This window comes from Lipotes vexillifer, unplaced genomic scaffold, assembly GCF_000442215.2.
Source record: "Lipotes vexillifer unplaced genomic scaffold, Lipotes_vexillifer_v1.1 scaffold207, whole genome shotgun sequence".
Lineage (NCBI taxonomy): Eukaryota > Metazoa > Chordata > Mammalia > Artiodactyla > Lipotidae > Lipotes > Lipotes vexillifer.
Window position 1 is genome coordinate 15,235 of NW_006784469.1, and position 13,720 is coordinate 28,954.

Sequence of the window (13,720 nt, forward strand, 5' to 3'; positions counted from 1 at the left end):
CATGTGTAGAAAAAGAGACTTACAGAAGCTACATACATTACTTGTCTAAGGTCACACAGCAACAAAATGGCAGAAGTAGAATTTGAACCTGAACCAGTGTTTGTAATCACCGTGGCATCTTACCTCTCCTGTGTTCCATCTCCATAAAAACGGAATATTCTGTTTCTTTTGTTTTTGTTTTTGCGTTATGCGGGCCTCTCACCGTTGTGGCCTCTCCCGCTGCAGAGCACAGGCTCCGGACACGCAGGATCAGCGGCCATGGCTCACGGGCCCAGCCGCTCCGCGGCACGTGGGATCTTCCCGGATCGGGGCACGAACCCGTGTCCTCTGCATCGGCAGGCGGACTCTCAACCACTGCGCCACGAGGGAAGCCCCGGAATATTCTATTTCTTATACGTCCTTCCTACTGAAACAGAGCAGGACCCTGCGGTCCTTGCCCCCCTCCCCATGTCCTCAGCCTGCCTTTTGTCTGTGGAAAAAATCCTTTAGCCGAAGAGTAAGTTTAATCAGAGAAGTGAGAAAATGCAGAAACAAAGGAAAACAGTCAAGACCAAATAATAATAGTTTAGGCAGTAAGCATAGTCAGGGACCTTTTGTTCCCCCTTCAGGGCTACAGATCAATACTCTGAGCCGTATCCTGTGAGCTGTCTTGTAGAGACTGACACCGCAACCAGGTGGAAGAAGTTAACTACATGATGACCAGGCTGTAGATGCTGGTCAGACCGCCGATGACCAGTATCAAGAGGACTGTCAGAGCTGACTGTGCTGTTTCTGCATGTAGCCCCCTCCCTCCTCCTATAAAAGCTCTTGCCCACTGATTGTTGGGGGGTGGGGGAGTCGGCCTTTGGACAGGCATCTGCCCTCCCCCATGGTTGCCAGCATCCAAAATAAAGCAAACTTTCCTTTCCACCAACCTGGCCTCTTTATTGGCTTTTGAGTGGCGAGCAGCTGGACCCCACTTTTGGTTACACTACCTGTCATTAGTTAAGGTCTTTAGATCTTCACTCTTATGAAGATAATATCTTAAAATATCTTGTACACTTTAGTGTACCCCACATTCAGTCTAATCACTGCCAGGGTTAGCGGTCTTTCTACAATGGAAAACTCTACATGTACTTTATTTAAAATCTGTTAATGCAGTGGTTTGCAACCTTGGCTCCATATTAGAATCACAAGGCCCCACCCAAGATCAATTAAAACAAAATTTCTGAAGATGGGGACATGGGAGTGAGCTTTTTTTTTTTTTTTTTAACATCTTTATTGGAGTATAATTGCTTTACAATGGTGTGGAGTGAGCATTTTTTAAAAGTTCCAAGGGGACTGTCATGTGCAGCCACCATTGGAAACCACTGGTTTAATGTCTCTGTCCAGCTTTCATGCTAAAAATAATCTCATCAGTGCACAAAAGGCCCTTCATAATCTAGTCCCTGCCTCCCTCTCTCTTGCTTCCTCTGTATACCTCCCTTCTTTTCCAACTTAATCCCCCACCCCCAGCAATATATACTTCATTCTAATTATACAAAATCTGGGTTTTCCAGCAGGGATCATTTCTTTTTTATATACCATGCCTTTATATAGGCTAGTCTTCCTCCCTGAATGCTCTTCTCTTGGTTCTCAATTTAATAGAACTCTCGTGCGTCTTTCAAACAGCCGATCTGGCATCCCCTTCTCTGAGGACATTCCTCTAAGCTGTATTTGTTTAGCTGTTAAGCTATTCGTTATTGATTTATTTCTTATTTTATGAGTTAATGCATGCACATGGTACAGAATTCATAAAGTAAAAATAGATATATATATATGTCTCACTGATACTCTGGTTCCTCAATTCAGTCTCCCAGAGGCGATCAACGTTTCTAGATTTTAAATGTATCATTCCAGAAATATACTGTGCTTATCCAAATATATATGTGTTCATGGACGTGTGTGTATATACTTTCCTACACATGGTGACATATTGTATACATTCTTCTGCTCCTTGCCTTTTTTACTTAACAATATAGTTTATCATTTCTTATCTCAACATATGGAACTTTGTCAGTCTAATATTTGCATAGTATTCTGTGATATGAATATACAGCCATTTATTCAACTAAATGCCAACCTATGGCATTTAGGTTGTTTCCTGTATTTGTTATTACAAAGGATACTTTAGTGTAAAGAATATTGCAGTACAGATAACTTATATTTCTTTGTGTTAGTAACTCAATTCTAGAAGTAGAAGAGCTATGTCAGAGACTATGTACATTTAAAAATTGGATGTATTGTTCTCAAAACCATCCTGCCCATTAATTTGTTTTAGGAACACTACCCCTTTATTCACACCGTTCTCTGTGCATACCACTAGAGTAGAATTATCATTTTAAACTGCAGACATTTCATTCATTCATTCATTCATTCATTCACTTATCAGATCTCTTTATCTGTTTCAAAACTATTTATTAAGAATTTTCTATGGGCTTCCCTGGTGGCACAGTGGTTGAGAGTCTGCCTGCCAATGCAGGGGACACGGGTTCATGCCCTGGTTCGGGAAGATCCCACATGCCATGGAGCACCTAAACCCGTGTGCCACAACTACTGAGCCTGTGCCCTAGAGCCCGCGTACCACAACTACTGAGCCTGCGAACCACAACTACTGAAGCCCGCGTGCCTAGAGCCTGTGCTCCACAACAAGGGAGGCCACTGTAATGAGAAATGAGAAGCCCGCACACCGCAACAAAGAGTAGCCACTGCTCACTGCAACTAGAGAAGGCCCGTGTGCAGCGGCAGGGACCCAACGCAGCCAAAAGTAAATAAATAAAATAAATAAATTTATTAAAAAAAAGAATTTTCTATATGATAAGTACTGTACCCTTGGCCCTAGAAATGGAATTATTAAATAATGTAAAGTGCTCCTAACACTCAAAGAACATGTTATCTAGTGAGGGATAGAGAAAGTAAACAGAAAATTACAGTACTAGAGAAGGTGGTAGGCGAGGGACATGTAATCCTATCAGGGAGTATTGGGATGGTACTTATAAGAAGTGTTTTCTAAGCTCATGAGAGTTAGTCAAGGCAATATGTTCTACACCTACAAAGCTCCATGATAAGAGAGGACATTATGCCATTTGAAAACTGAGAGTGCTCGGTATGGTTATAAAGTGGGTGATTTAATGGAAAGTTGGGTGAAGGATGCTCATGTGGGAATAGAAAGATAAGCAGGCCAGCAAGGTCTTCTAAGTCATGTTACAAAGAGTTGGAATTTTATAATGTGGTCGTTGGGGTGGGGGACACGTTGTGGCTCTAATCAGTGTGTTAGTACAAAAAGAAATATGTTTTACAAGATAATCCTGTGGTGGAGAGAATAGATAGGAGATTAGAAGATTTTAATACGCACTGAGAGATTCTGGTAGGAGCCAGATGAAGACAAAGGGACACAACTGGAAATAGAGTTAGGAGGTAGGGTTCAGTAGAACCAGGTGAGTGAGACTAAATATGGGGTAAAGAGGAAGAAAGAAATGAGATGAGGTCAGGTTTCCAGCTTGGGTAGACTGATAGATGGTAGTAATTTACATCTTCTTCCTTATTTGATTGTAAACTCCCTGAGCAGAGCGTTGTTTTATTTTTACTTATCCTCAAGCATGTGCCTGGCACATAGATTTCAGAAAATGAAATGAATGAATGAATGAATAACTGAGACTATTTTGTAGGAGAGGTGGACCACATTAGAAAAGTTCCTTGCTTGGCCATAATACCATCAATGAGTAAGTACTTAGCTAGGAGTAATTTTATGTTTTTCTCCTGAAGAAATAATATCGTGCATTATTTTTTTCTCAATTGCTCTATGTTAACCTCTTTATGTAACGCCCAGAGAAACATACACCCAAGGAGCTCAGTATCCATGCTTGTCTCTCATGTAGTTGTATCAGATAAAATTTCATCAGATAAATTCTGCTTTGGTCTAGATGTTGCTATGAATGTTCTCATTTTAAAAGGTTAATCTGCTCTCAGTTACATTTTTTTTTTTTGCACTTAACCCTTTTAATTGCTCCTAGTTAATGGGATTTCTTTAGTTATATTTTCTTGCCTTGTTTTTAATTTTGGATATTTCCCTGGTTTATAGATACTATACAATTTATAATTTAAAGTTGTTTTCTTACATCAGTCATGTTTTACCTTTTTACACTTTCTCCAGTATATGCTGCTTCTTGAAATGTATCCCTTGGGACTGACAAGTGTCTTTTTCTTTTTTTCTTCAAAAATCTTATCTTTCTGCCATTCCAGTGTTTTTCCCCCTCAAGATATGAAAGCTTTTATTTCCCTCTCTTGCGCATATTAAGGATGGCTTGTTATCTTGTCTGTAGGGCCATTTAATGAGTTACTTTGAGCTGCATGCTTTATAGCAGTTCAGACTAGTACTTTGGGATACTCCTAAGACAGGGATAGAGTAATATGTCTGGCCATTTATATACAGAGGAATGTGTGTTGCCCACTTCTGATTTAGAAAATACTTATGTTTAATTATCAGCGCTTAGGACATTGTTTGTATGTGGTAAACATTAACTGAGTTAAACTGAATTAGCACTCATTATATTAAAATTTGGTCTCTTTCTAAAAATCTCATGGTTATTTTTCCTCTAATGCACCTTACTTTCTGCCAGAACTATATAAACACTTTTGTAGATTTTTCATTTGTGTCTATTTGAGCATTAGCAAGATATATTATGTGAAGACTGAGTGTATGTTAGCAAAGAAAATATCTGTGTGTGTGTGTGTGTGTGTGTGTGCGCGCGTGCGTGTGTGTGTATGAAGCTTGCTAAGAAGGAATTTCTTTTACTCATTTTTTTTTGCTATTGTATTTTTATAATTTGTATGGTATATATTATTCCCTTGTAAAGTCTTACTTAATATATTATTGCAGAAATCGGTATAAAGATTGGTCAGAATACAACATACGTGTCTATAAACAAAATGTTCATACATTGTCATTTAATACTGAAGAGCTTACTTATAGTTTTTATGAGGTCAAAAATTAAGTTGAATACCTGCGTATAATTTACAAGTAAAATATAAAATCGATAAAAATAGATGAAAGGATATGATAAATAACTTAATCATCCTCTGTACCTAGCCCCTTTACTATATTCATGTTCAGACCATCTATACTGATCTCTAAGCTTATTTTTCTATATGATTGTGATTTTAACATTTCCTATTATATCATCAGTGGTGGTACCAGTAGAGGTTAAACATTTATGGAAAAAAATTTAAATGGCACAGGGTACATAAGAAACCAGCTTTTGAAATAGCTACTCATAATGCTGATATTTAACTCATGACTATGTGGAATATGGATTTTTTATGAATATTGTCTCAAAATTAGGCAATTTGTCATTAGGTAGTTTCAAAAGTAAGGTTAAAATTAGTATTTCAAAGCAGTGGCTACACTTGCAAATTGTAGTCTTTTGAGAGTTCTTAGCAGTCTGGCAGAGCTTGTAGTTTAAGAAATGATACATTTGAAGATAATATTTTTCAAAATTTAATGTAGATCATTTAAAAGTTTCAAGATTTTTAAGGAGGACAAATAACCTCTTCAAACTATACACTGGTTTGCCTTCAAAATTATTTTTCCTTTAAAAAAATATTGTAGCAGTGAGAGAGATTATCTTTGGATATTGATATAAATGTTTAGCAGTATAAATGCTGTTTATTACATTTTTGGAATATGTATTTTTCTATGAGTTTAAAAACTTAAGTGTTAACAGTATTTGATTCTGACTTAATTATATTAAATTATAAGTAAGAATTTATTGTTTCATAAAATTAAAAACTAGAGCTTCATTTTTTCAAAATATACCATTGCTTTATACTTTAGTTTTTTTTATATATAACAAACATATTTTCATCTTTTAGTCTTACTGGAAGAGCAGCTGCTGACTACCTTACATTTTAGATATTTTTAAACAGCAGGCATTTTCACTTTTGGGGCTTACTGGAAGAATTGATAGTAAATAAATAATAGAATATTTTAAATTAAAATGTTATTTACAATTTAAACACCACCTGACAATTTTAATAAAATACCTTTACTTTGGGTTGTTTTTACTTTCTTTGTATGAGACGTTTTGCCTAGAAATGTGGGCTTAAATCAAAGGAACTATAGATGTAAAGTTCCTTTTCTTCACTCATAATATATGTACATACACAATTTATATCTAGAACACCAGTGCCTTGAACTGTTCCTTGTGTTCACTTTGCTTAAGAAACGAACTATTGCCAATACTTAGAGGCCCTCCCTATGAGACCCTTCCCAAATACACTACCGTTTCTTCCTCCAAATATTCATTCTGTGTTTACTATTTCCATTCTTGCCTATATAATTTTGCCAGATGTCTACTAGTTTCTGTGAATATTTTTAGTTTATTATGCAGTTAATTGAATACTGTGGAAGAGCAGTCTATAAGACCTGTTCCAACTTAAGGAATTTTAAGCAACTTGAGGGAGTATGACATTTATACACTAAAAGTTAAATAAGAAAACAAAATTTGCATTTGTATAATGTTAAATCATATAAGCTTAAGATTGTAAGGGATCATAGAGATCATATATCCCAATGGTTTCCAAACTTTTTTTTTTTCTTTAGCAATAAACTCTCTTTAAACAAAATCTAACTTAAGGAAGACCCAAACATGAGACCAAAATTAGAGCTGCTCAGATGAAACACGGGATTTCTAAGAATTCAGTTTCAGATTCACCAAGTTAAAACTCTTATTTTATTTACGATGTAACTGGGTCACACAGAGTTTAAGTGACTTGTTCAAATTTACTCAACTTATTTATGCCAAAGCCAATTTAAGAATCTAGAACATTCTGCTTTAGAATTGAGTATAAACCTTTTATATGATATTATACTGGATTAAAAATAAGAACCTAAAATGAAATGAAATAAATAAGATAAAATAAAATAATGCAGGGGTTAGCTCAAGAGTCCAAAACTAAAATGCATGCATGAACCTGAGAGGTAATGGAAATGAGTAAAACATGTGGATCTAAATGCATTTGGATGTTGTGTGAATTAGACAGAACTCCTGGCAAACGGAATGCCCATGGCTAGTCTAAAATGGGTGACTGCTGTTCAGTTCAATCCAGTGGTGGCCATGGCAGAGTTTAGAGGTATTTTTGCCAGCTGTTCCATTTTTTGAGTCTGGATTTTTAACTGGCATCTCCTAGTGTACTACCTCATAAGGTGGGATTTTTTTTTTTTTTTTTCATTTTGTCTATTGATGAATCCCAAGCCCCTGGAACAGTGCCTTGGCACACAGTAGGTGATCACCCCTTATTTGATGACTAATTTGAAAAGATTTCCTCCAGTTAAAAATTCTGTACAAGTCCCGCAAAATGTATTTTGGGATCTGAATTAGCTCAGTGACTGCCAGTTCAAGTCTTTTGTTTCTGATATTGGAGAAACAGGAATTGACTTTTTTACTGGGTGACATGATGGGCGCAGCCCCAGAAGTTCCTCAGATAGGCCAGAAACACAGTCTGACTTCTCAAACTCCAGTGCCTTACCTTTCTTTACTCTTGTGGATGGCAGTAAGGGAACAGAGCATATCTCTGTAGCAAAACAAACATCTTGTGAAAACATGGTTCTTAATGCAAATTAATTTTTTTTTTAAGCCCACTTGGAAGCTTACATTTAGAGCAAAGTGTAAATACACAACAATTATTTGTCAAAGCAACTTCATTCCTGGCTTATGAAAAAAAAATCTCTTACAAATAAAATGACAGCTCTACATATGGGATTTGTGATTATATTTAACATGGATATGCTTTATTGCATGACAGCTCCTTTAATTTGAAAGAAGAATACTGTGAGGGGCTCACTGCATTTTCATTTACTGCTTAAAGCGGAGAAAAATTCAGAGCGGAGGACTAATTAAGAAAAAATGCTTGCCTACTATTTCATTGAACTAAGCCTGCTAACAAACACAGTCCTGCTCTCCTTAATATTACGGACACATATTTTATATTGATTGCAGAGAAGAAAGAAAAAATGACTTGTTTTGAACTTTAAAATAGGAAAAATGAAGACAAAACCCAGATAAGCCTTTGGGTATATCCACCTCTTTCGCTTGAATTATACAACAGCAGTTGGCAAGTGATTTAAAGTTGCCAGAGGATATTAACTGGTAGTTATGACATGAAAGCTGGTAAATCAGAGGGAACATTAAAAGGATAATTGTGATTGTCCAAATAGTAAAGATTCCCGAAATTAGAACCCTCCAGCCTAAAACTGTGTTTTCTTATGAAAGACTTCGTAATGTCATTGACTTTTTCTACCTATGCTTCAGTTTATCTGATAATAATGAAAATCACTGTTTTTCTCTTCACCTCTTGCTTCCCCTCACCTCCCATGATCTCCCCTGACCTTCTCCCTTCTCCTTCCTGTATTTTGTTTGATCCCCTATTTTATGGTTATATCTGAGATGTTTTTCTAAAAAGAATAAAATTGTAGTCACCATTAATACTTTTTACACTGATTTAAGAAATTTCCTCAGAAACTAGAGTTTAATCAAAACCTTGTTGTGAACTTCTAACAAGTGGACTGAAGTACAAGAACTATTTTAAGGACATATTTAATATGCAAAATAAAAACATATAAAATGCCCAGTCGTTAGAGTAAAAGCAATTTGCTTTTGTAACTGTTGTAGGTGCTTGAAGGCTCGTTTTAAAGTATCATTGGAGAAGATGAAAAACAGACTTCCTCAATGCAAAAGCCCTCAAAAGTAAAGGCTATAAACATTTTATCCTGAATATTTGCTGTTGTAGTTGCTCACATTTTAACTTTTCATCATACAACAATTTAAATTCTGTACACGACAATGTTCTCGAATCTGAAGAATATTTTCACTTACAGCTGTTTAAAATCTACCTTCTGCTAATGCATTTAATATGGCAAAGACAGTTAAATGCAGTGAAAACTAAGGGTTATCTCCCATTGGAAAATGGAGGATGTTCAGTTCCTCGAAACTTTAACTTGAATAACCTTGAAAAATAGCTCTCCATTTCACACCCTGTGTTTCATTAGTCTTGCCATCAAGTGAATTATCTTAGTTACTGGAGTGTTATGTGAGGTGACACCACTGTTCTGTTATCACTGCTTTAAAAATAGCTCTATCCCTAAACCCTTTCAATAGGATTTCTTTTAGGGCCCTAATTTTTTCTAATCTATAGCTCAGCCCTCAAAGCATTGTGACCTCTTGCTGTTTCCTTCTCATTATCCCTGCGATTTCAATTATATATGCGACTCTTGGCTTTATTTTAAAACAGTTGTGCATTGCTGATGAGCCCTGAAGTCACCAGGGACGGCTGGTGTCAATAGTGAGTCTATGCTGAGCTATTTTTATCCATAAAGCAGTTTACTTCCTGTATGATGAAAGGTGCCAAGGTGAAACCTGCCTCCTATTAGACCCTTGGGTTGTCATCAAGAGGGGTATGATCACAGCATACCAATTAAACGGGCTAGAGCAGGTTGCTCAGGGTTATATGAAGGAGTAGGGTATTCTCCACATATTTTTGAACTCTTCAGAGGAAAAGCATCAGGGCACAGTACATCGAATTCTTTTGATAGCACAGCTGTGTACATAAACCCTGTATCATGGTTTCTTCTTGGAGGCTGTGCTCTTAGATTTAATTTTCTTATAAGTCATTATAGTCATTATCATTCTTTTCAACCTTGGCAAGAAAAGTGTTACTAGTTCCCAGTGTACTAGATGATCCCTTCCTTTAGACTGTACTTTATCTCATGGATAATTTTAAGAGTTATAAGAAAAGAAGAGTAGGAATATTGCTTATTTATACCATATAGTTAGATAGATAGATACACACATATCTCATATATATATCTCATATATTTATACCATACACACACACACACACACACACACACACACACACACGCAGGCACATATCCCAAGCCATCTCAGCACCCTTAATAGCTCCATAAGAATCTTTCCAGTTCTGCTTTTAAACATCCACTTGGAATCTTCTTGCTGTGGCCTGGAACCCTCATTGTTTATTTTATTGCCTTATACTGGCCTGGATTCTGCCTCTTGACGGTTGGAGACTGTGTCCCATTGGAGCGGGATCATCTGAATGGCTGTTGCCCTCAGAATGCTCTCAAAAACCTATCTCCCACAAGCCAAAGTCATGACCTGATCAACCATGAAGCTCCCAACTGCAGGGGGATTAGCACAGCACCCCACATTCCACTCATATGTGAGGGAAGGTTGGATTATTTTTTTAGAACTACCACTTTCCTTTTATAATCCTAGAGAACTCAGTTCTGATGAATTGAAGCAGGGCTGTAAAGTGTTTGCTCTGGTTCAGTCCTTAATCTTTGTCGTGGTATTATATAACTAAACAAATTGCATCACCAATTTCATGTCACTCATCAAACAAAATGTTACTGAATAAAATAAATGTTGAAGTCCTTTATTTACTGTTGTGGACTGAATGTTAAAAGCCTAGCCCTCAATGTATTTGGAGATGAGGTTATAAGGATGGGGTCCTGGTCTGGTGGGATCAGTGCCCTTATAAGAAGAGAAACCAGAGAGCTTGTTTTCTTCCTCTCTGTCATGTGAGAACACAGCAAGAAGGTGGCTCTCTATAAGCCAGGAAGAGAGCTCCCACCAGAAGCTGATAGTACTGGCACCCTGATCTCAGACTTCCACCCTCCATAACTGTGAGAAACTCTCCATTGTTCAAGCCACCCAGTCTATGATATTTTGTTATGGTACCCGGAGATGACTCAGACACTAGTATTGTCCCTAGAGTTGATATTTGACTTTGTTGAAACACACACAGAGAAACAACAATGACAACAAAACTGGTGAGGCATATAATCATGGTACCAAAAAATAGGTTTATCTGGGTAAAGGTATTAGTCAGCTCTTACCACAATACTGTTGTGTAAGAACCCTTCCCCGAACTTAGCAGCTTCCACCAAGCAGTGATTCTCATGGTCAGGCAGAACTGGTTGACCTAAGATGGTCAACTTGGTGGCTCTGCTTCAGGTTGCAGGTCTGTGGGCATGGCTTCAAACTGCAGGTTGAGTTTAGATTTGTTCAATGTGTTGCAAACTGAAGCCCAAGCTGAAGTGGTGCTGGCTGCTCCGTACATGTTGTTTCTCATGGGCATTACATTTCTAACTGGGTTACAAGGTAGCAAGCCCAGATGTCAAGGCTCTGCTTGTGTCGTGTTTGTTAACATCCCTTTGACCAAAGGAGATCATTTGTCCCACCATAGGCCAGACACATAATTTTATTATCTCAGAGTGAAAAATGGGACCAGTAAACCAGTATACTGCAGTAGAAAAAGTAGGGGATTATTTATTAGCACAAAGAATTTAGTTTCCGTAGATATGATGCTCTTTTTGTGGATATGGAAAAAAAAATCTAAGATATGTTTCATTTTTCCAACTTAATTGTGATAATGGCTCAAGAAAAAAATTTGGGTGTCCACAGCTCACTACTTTGCTTAATAACCCCACTGTTTGCCACAATAAATTTAATCATCTCTAAAGACTTTTTTAAGGCCTTCAGTAGTGATAAAGATGACTGAGGAGGAAGATGATCACTATAATGTCCAAAAGGGTGTCTACCATACAAGATAATTTACATACATCACACACATCATGTAAACATATGTTCATAGCCACAGATATAGGGCATAGGTGATATTATTCTCTTAATTCTGTAGAGGAGGAAATGGAGGACAAGAACTAATGGTAACAAACATATCCAAGAGGACACAGCTCGGAATTGTGGTATAATGTGGCTCTAAATATAGTCTCTATGTTACATGGAACAGAGACAAAATCAGCTTGTTTAAAGGATGCATAGGGATAGAAGGAAGGTCAGGAAACTGTCTCAACAGCTGAATAACCAAACATCAAGGAGACTGCAGTGTCCCTTTGGAGAACTATAGTTACAGAATCTAGATTCATGAAAAACTGGCCCCTGAAGTAGACAGTGAAGCAGTCGGTCTACCATTCTAGGTGTTGTTGCACCATTCTTAAGAATTAACTGCTTTCAGTCTCTGCTTCTACAGTTACCCCTACTCCCTAGGGACAGATGATCTTCACTCTAATATAACCTTCCCAAGAGAAAGTGTTCGTTAAAGGCAGCCAGTCACCATCATGTATGGGAGAATTAAGTTCCTAAGTCTTCCCATGCCTTTAAGGTGGATTTTAGTCTTTGATGCTCATGCTGAAACACTCATTGTGTCCAGGGGGATGGGATGTACCGATTGTCTAGGCCCAATCTGGAAGCAACACCAGTAAACACACAGTACAGCAGAAGAGGGTTTTCCCTAATTATGTTTTGTATGATGTTACCAAAGGAAGGGGGCATAGAAACTGGACTGCTAAACACAGAACATGCTCACAGCAAGCAATGATCTAATCTAGTCCTTTTTAACCTTGGTTGCAATTAGCATCACCTGCTGGACTTTGGAAAAATACCTTGTTCTACGTCACATCCCAGACCAATTGAATCAGGTCTTCTGTGTATTTGGCTTCCATTGGTATGGCTTTTTTTTTTTTTTGCGGTTCATGGGCCTCTCACTGCTGTGGCCTCTCCCGTTGCCGACCACAGGCTCCGGACGCGCAGGCTCAGCGGCCATGGCTCACGGGCCCAGCCGCTCCGTGTAATATGGGATCTTCCAGGAGTGGGGCACGAACCCGCGTCCCCTGCATCGGCAGGCGGACTCTCAACCACTGCGCCACCAGGGAAGCCCCCACTGGTATGTCTTTAAAAGCTCCTTAGGAATTCCCTGGTGGTCTAGTGATTAGGACTCTGCACTCTCACTGCTGAGGGCCTAGGCTCAATACCTGGTTGGAGAACTAAGATCCCACAAGCCACAAAGTGCGGTCCAAAAAAATAAAAATTAAAAGCTCCTCAAGTGATGTTAATGTGCAGTACTGTTGTCAGTACTACAGGGAAGTATTTGAGTGGCATAAGAGTTTGCTGAGTTCTAGAGATTGATGGAAGACTAGAAACTGGATCAGAGTGTGAGGGGTTGAGTGGTAGCCAGAGGCCAGGTCAGGTGCAAACTGTAGATAAAGTTTACAGCTGTGTGTTCTGCGAGGGCCCCACTGGAGAATCTCCCTACTGTTCAGGAAATTGCTTGAAATCTCATGCTTAATGTTTTCCAAGTTGTAAACTAGCAAATTTAATACCTGGAGAATCAGGGTTCTGTGGCTTGCATTTCTGTGTCACATGGCTGTACTAACCATGGGCACATGTAGCCAGTATCCCCCAAACTAGGATCTGATTCAAGGGATGGCCTGGTGAGTCCAGTAGGTTTAGTTCCAATTTTACTGATAAGAAAACAGAAGTGCAGGGAGACTGAAAGTTATGACTGTAAGTGCTGGTTCCCATGAAAACTAGTAAAGAGAAAAAAAAAAAGGATGAACAAGGAAATTAAATTAAATTTCGATCAATTTTTAAATTTACTTTGAATCTTGTGCTTTTCTCAGAAGATGTAGGTTTAAATATTCATGATTCTAATGTTGTTACTGTATCTTAATTTATATGACCCACTTATTTCTCTTTCTCTCTTTTCTAACCCCTCCTTCTCTCGTTTTTACTTGATAGATGTTTGAGGGGTTTGTTGAGAAGAAAGTGTCTGGTTTTCATTATTTATGTGCTAGATACACATACCAGTGTGTATGTAGCAGGAA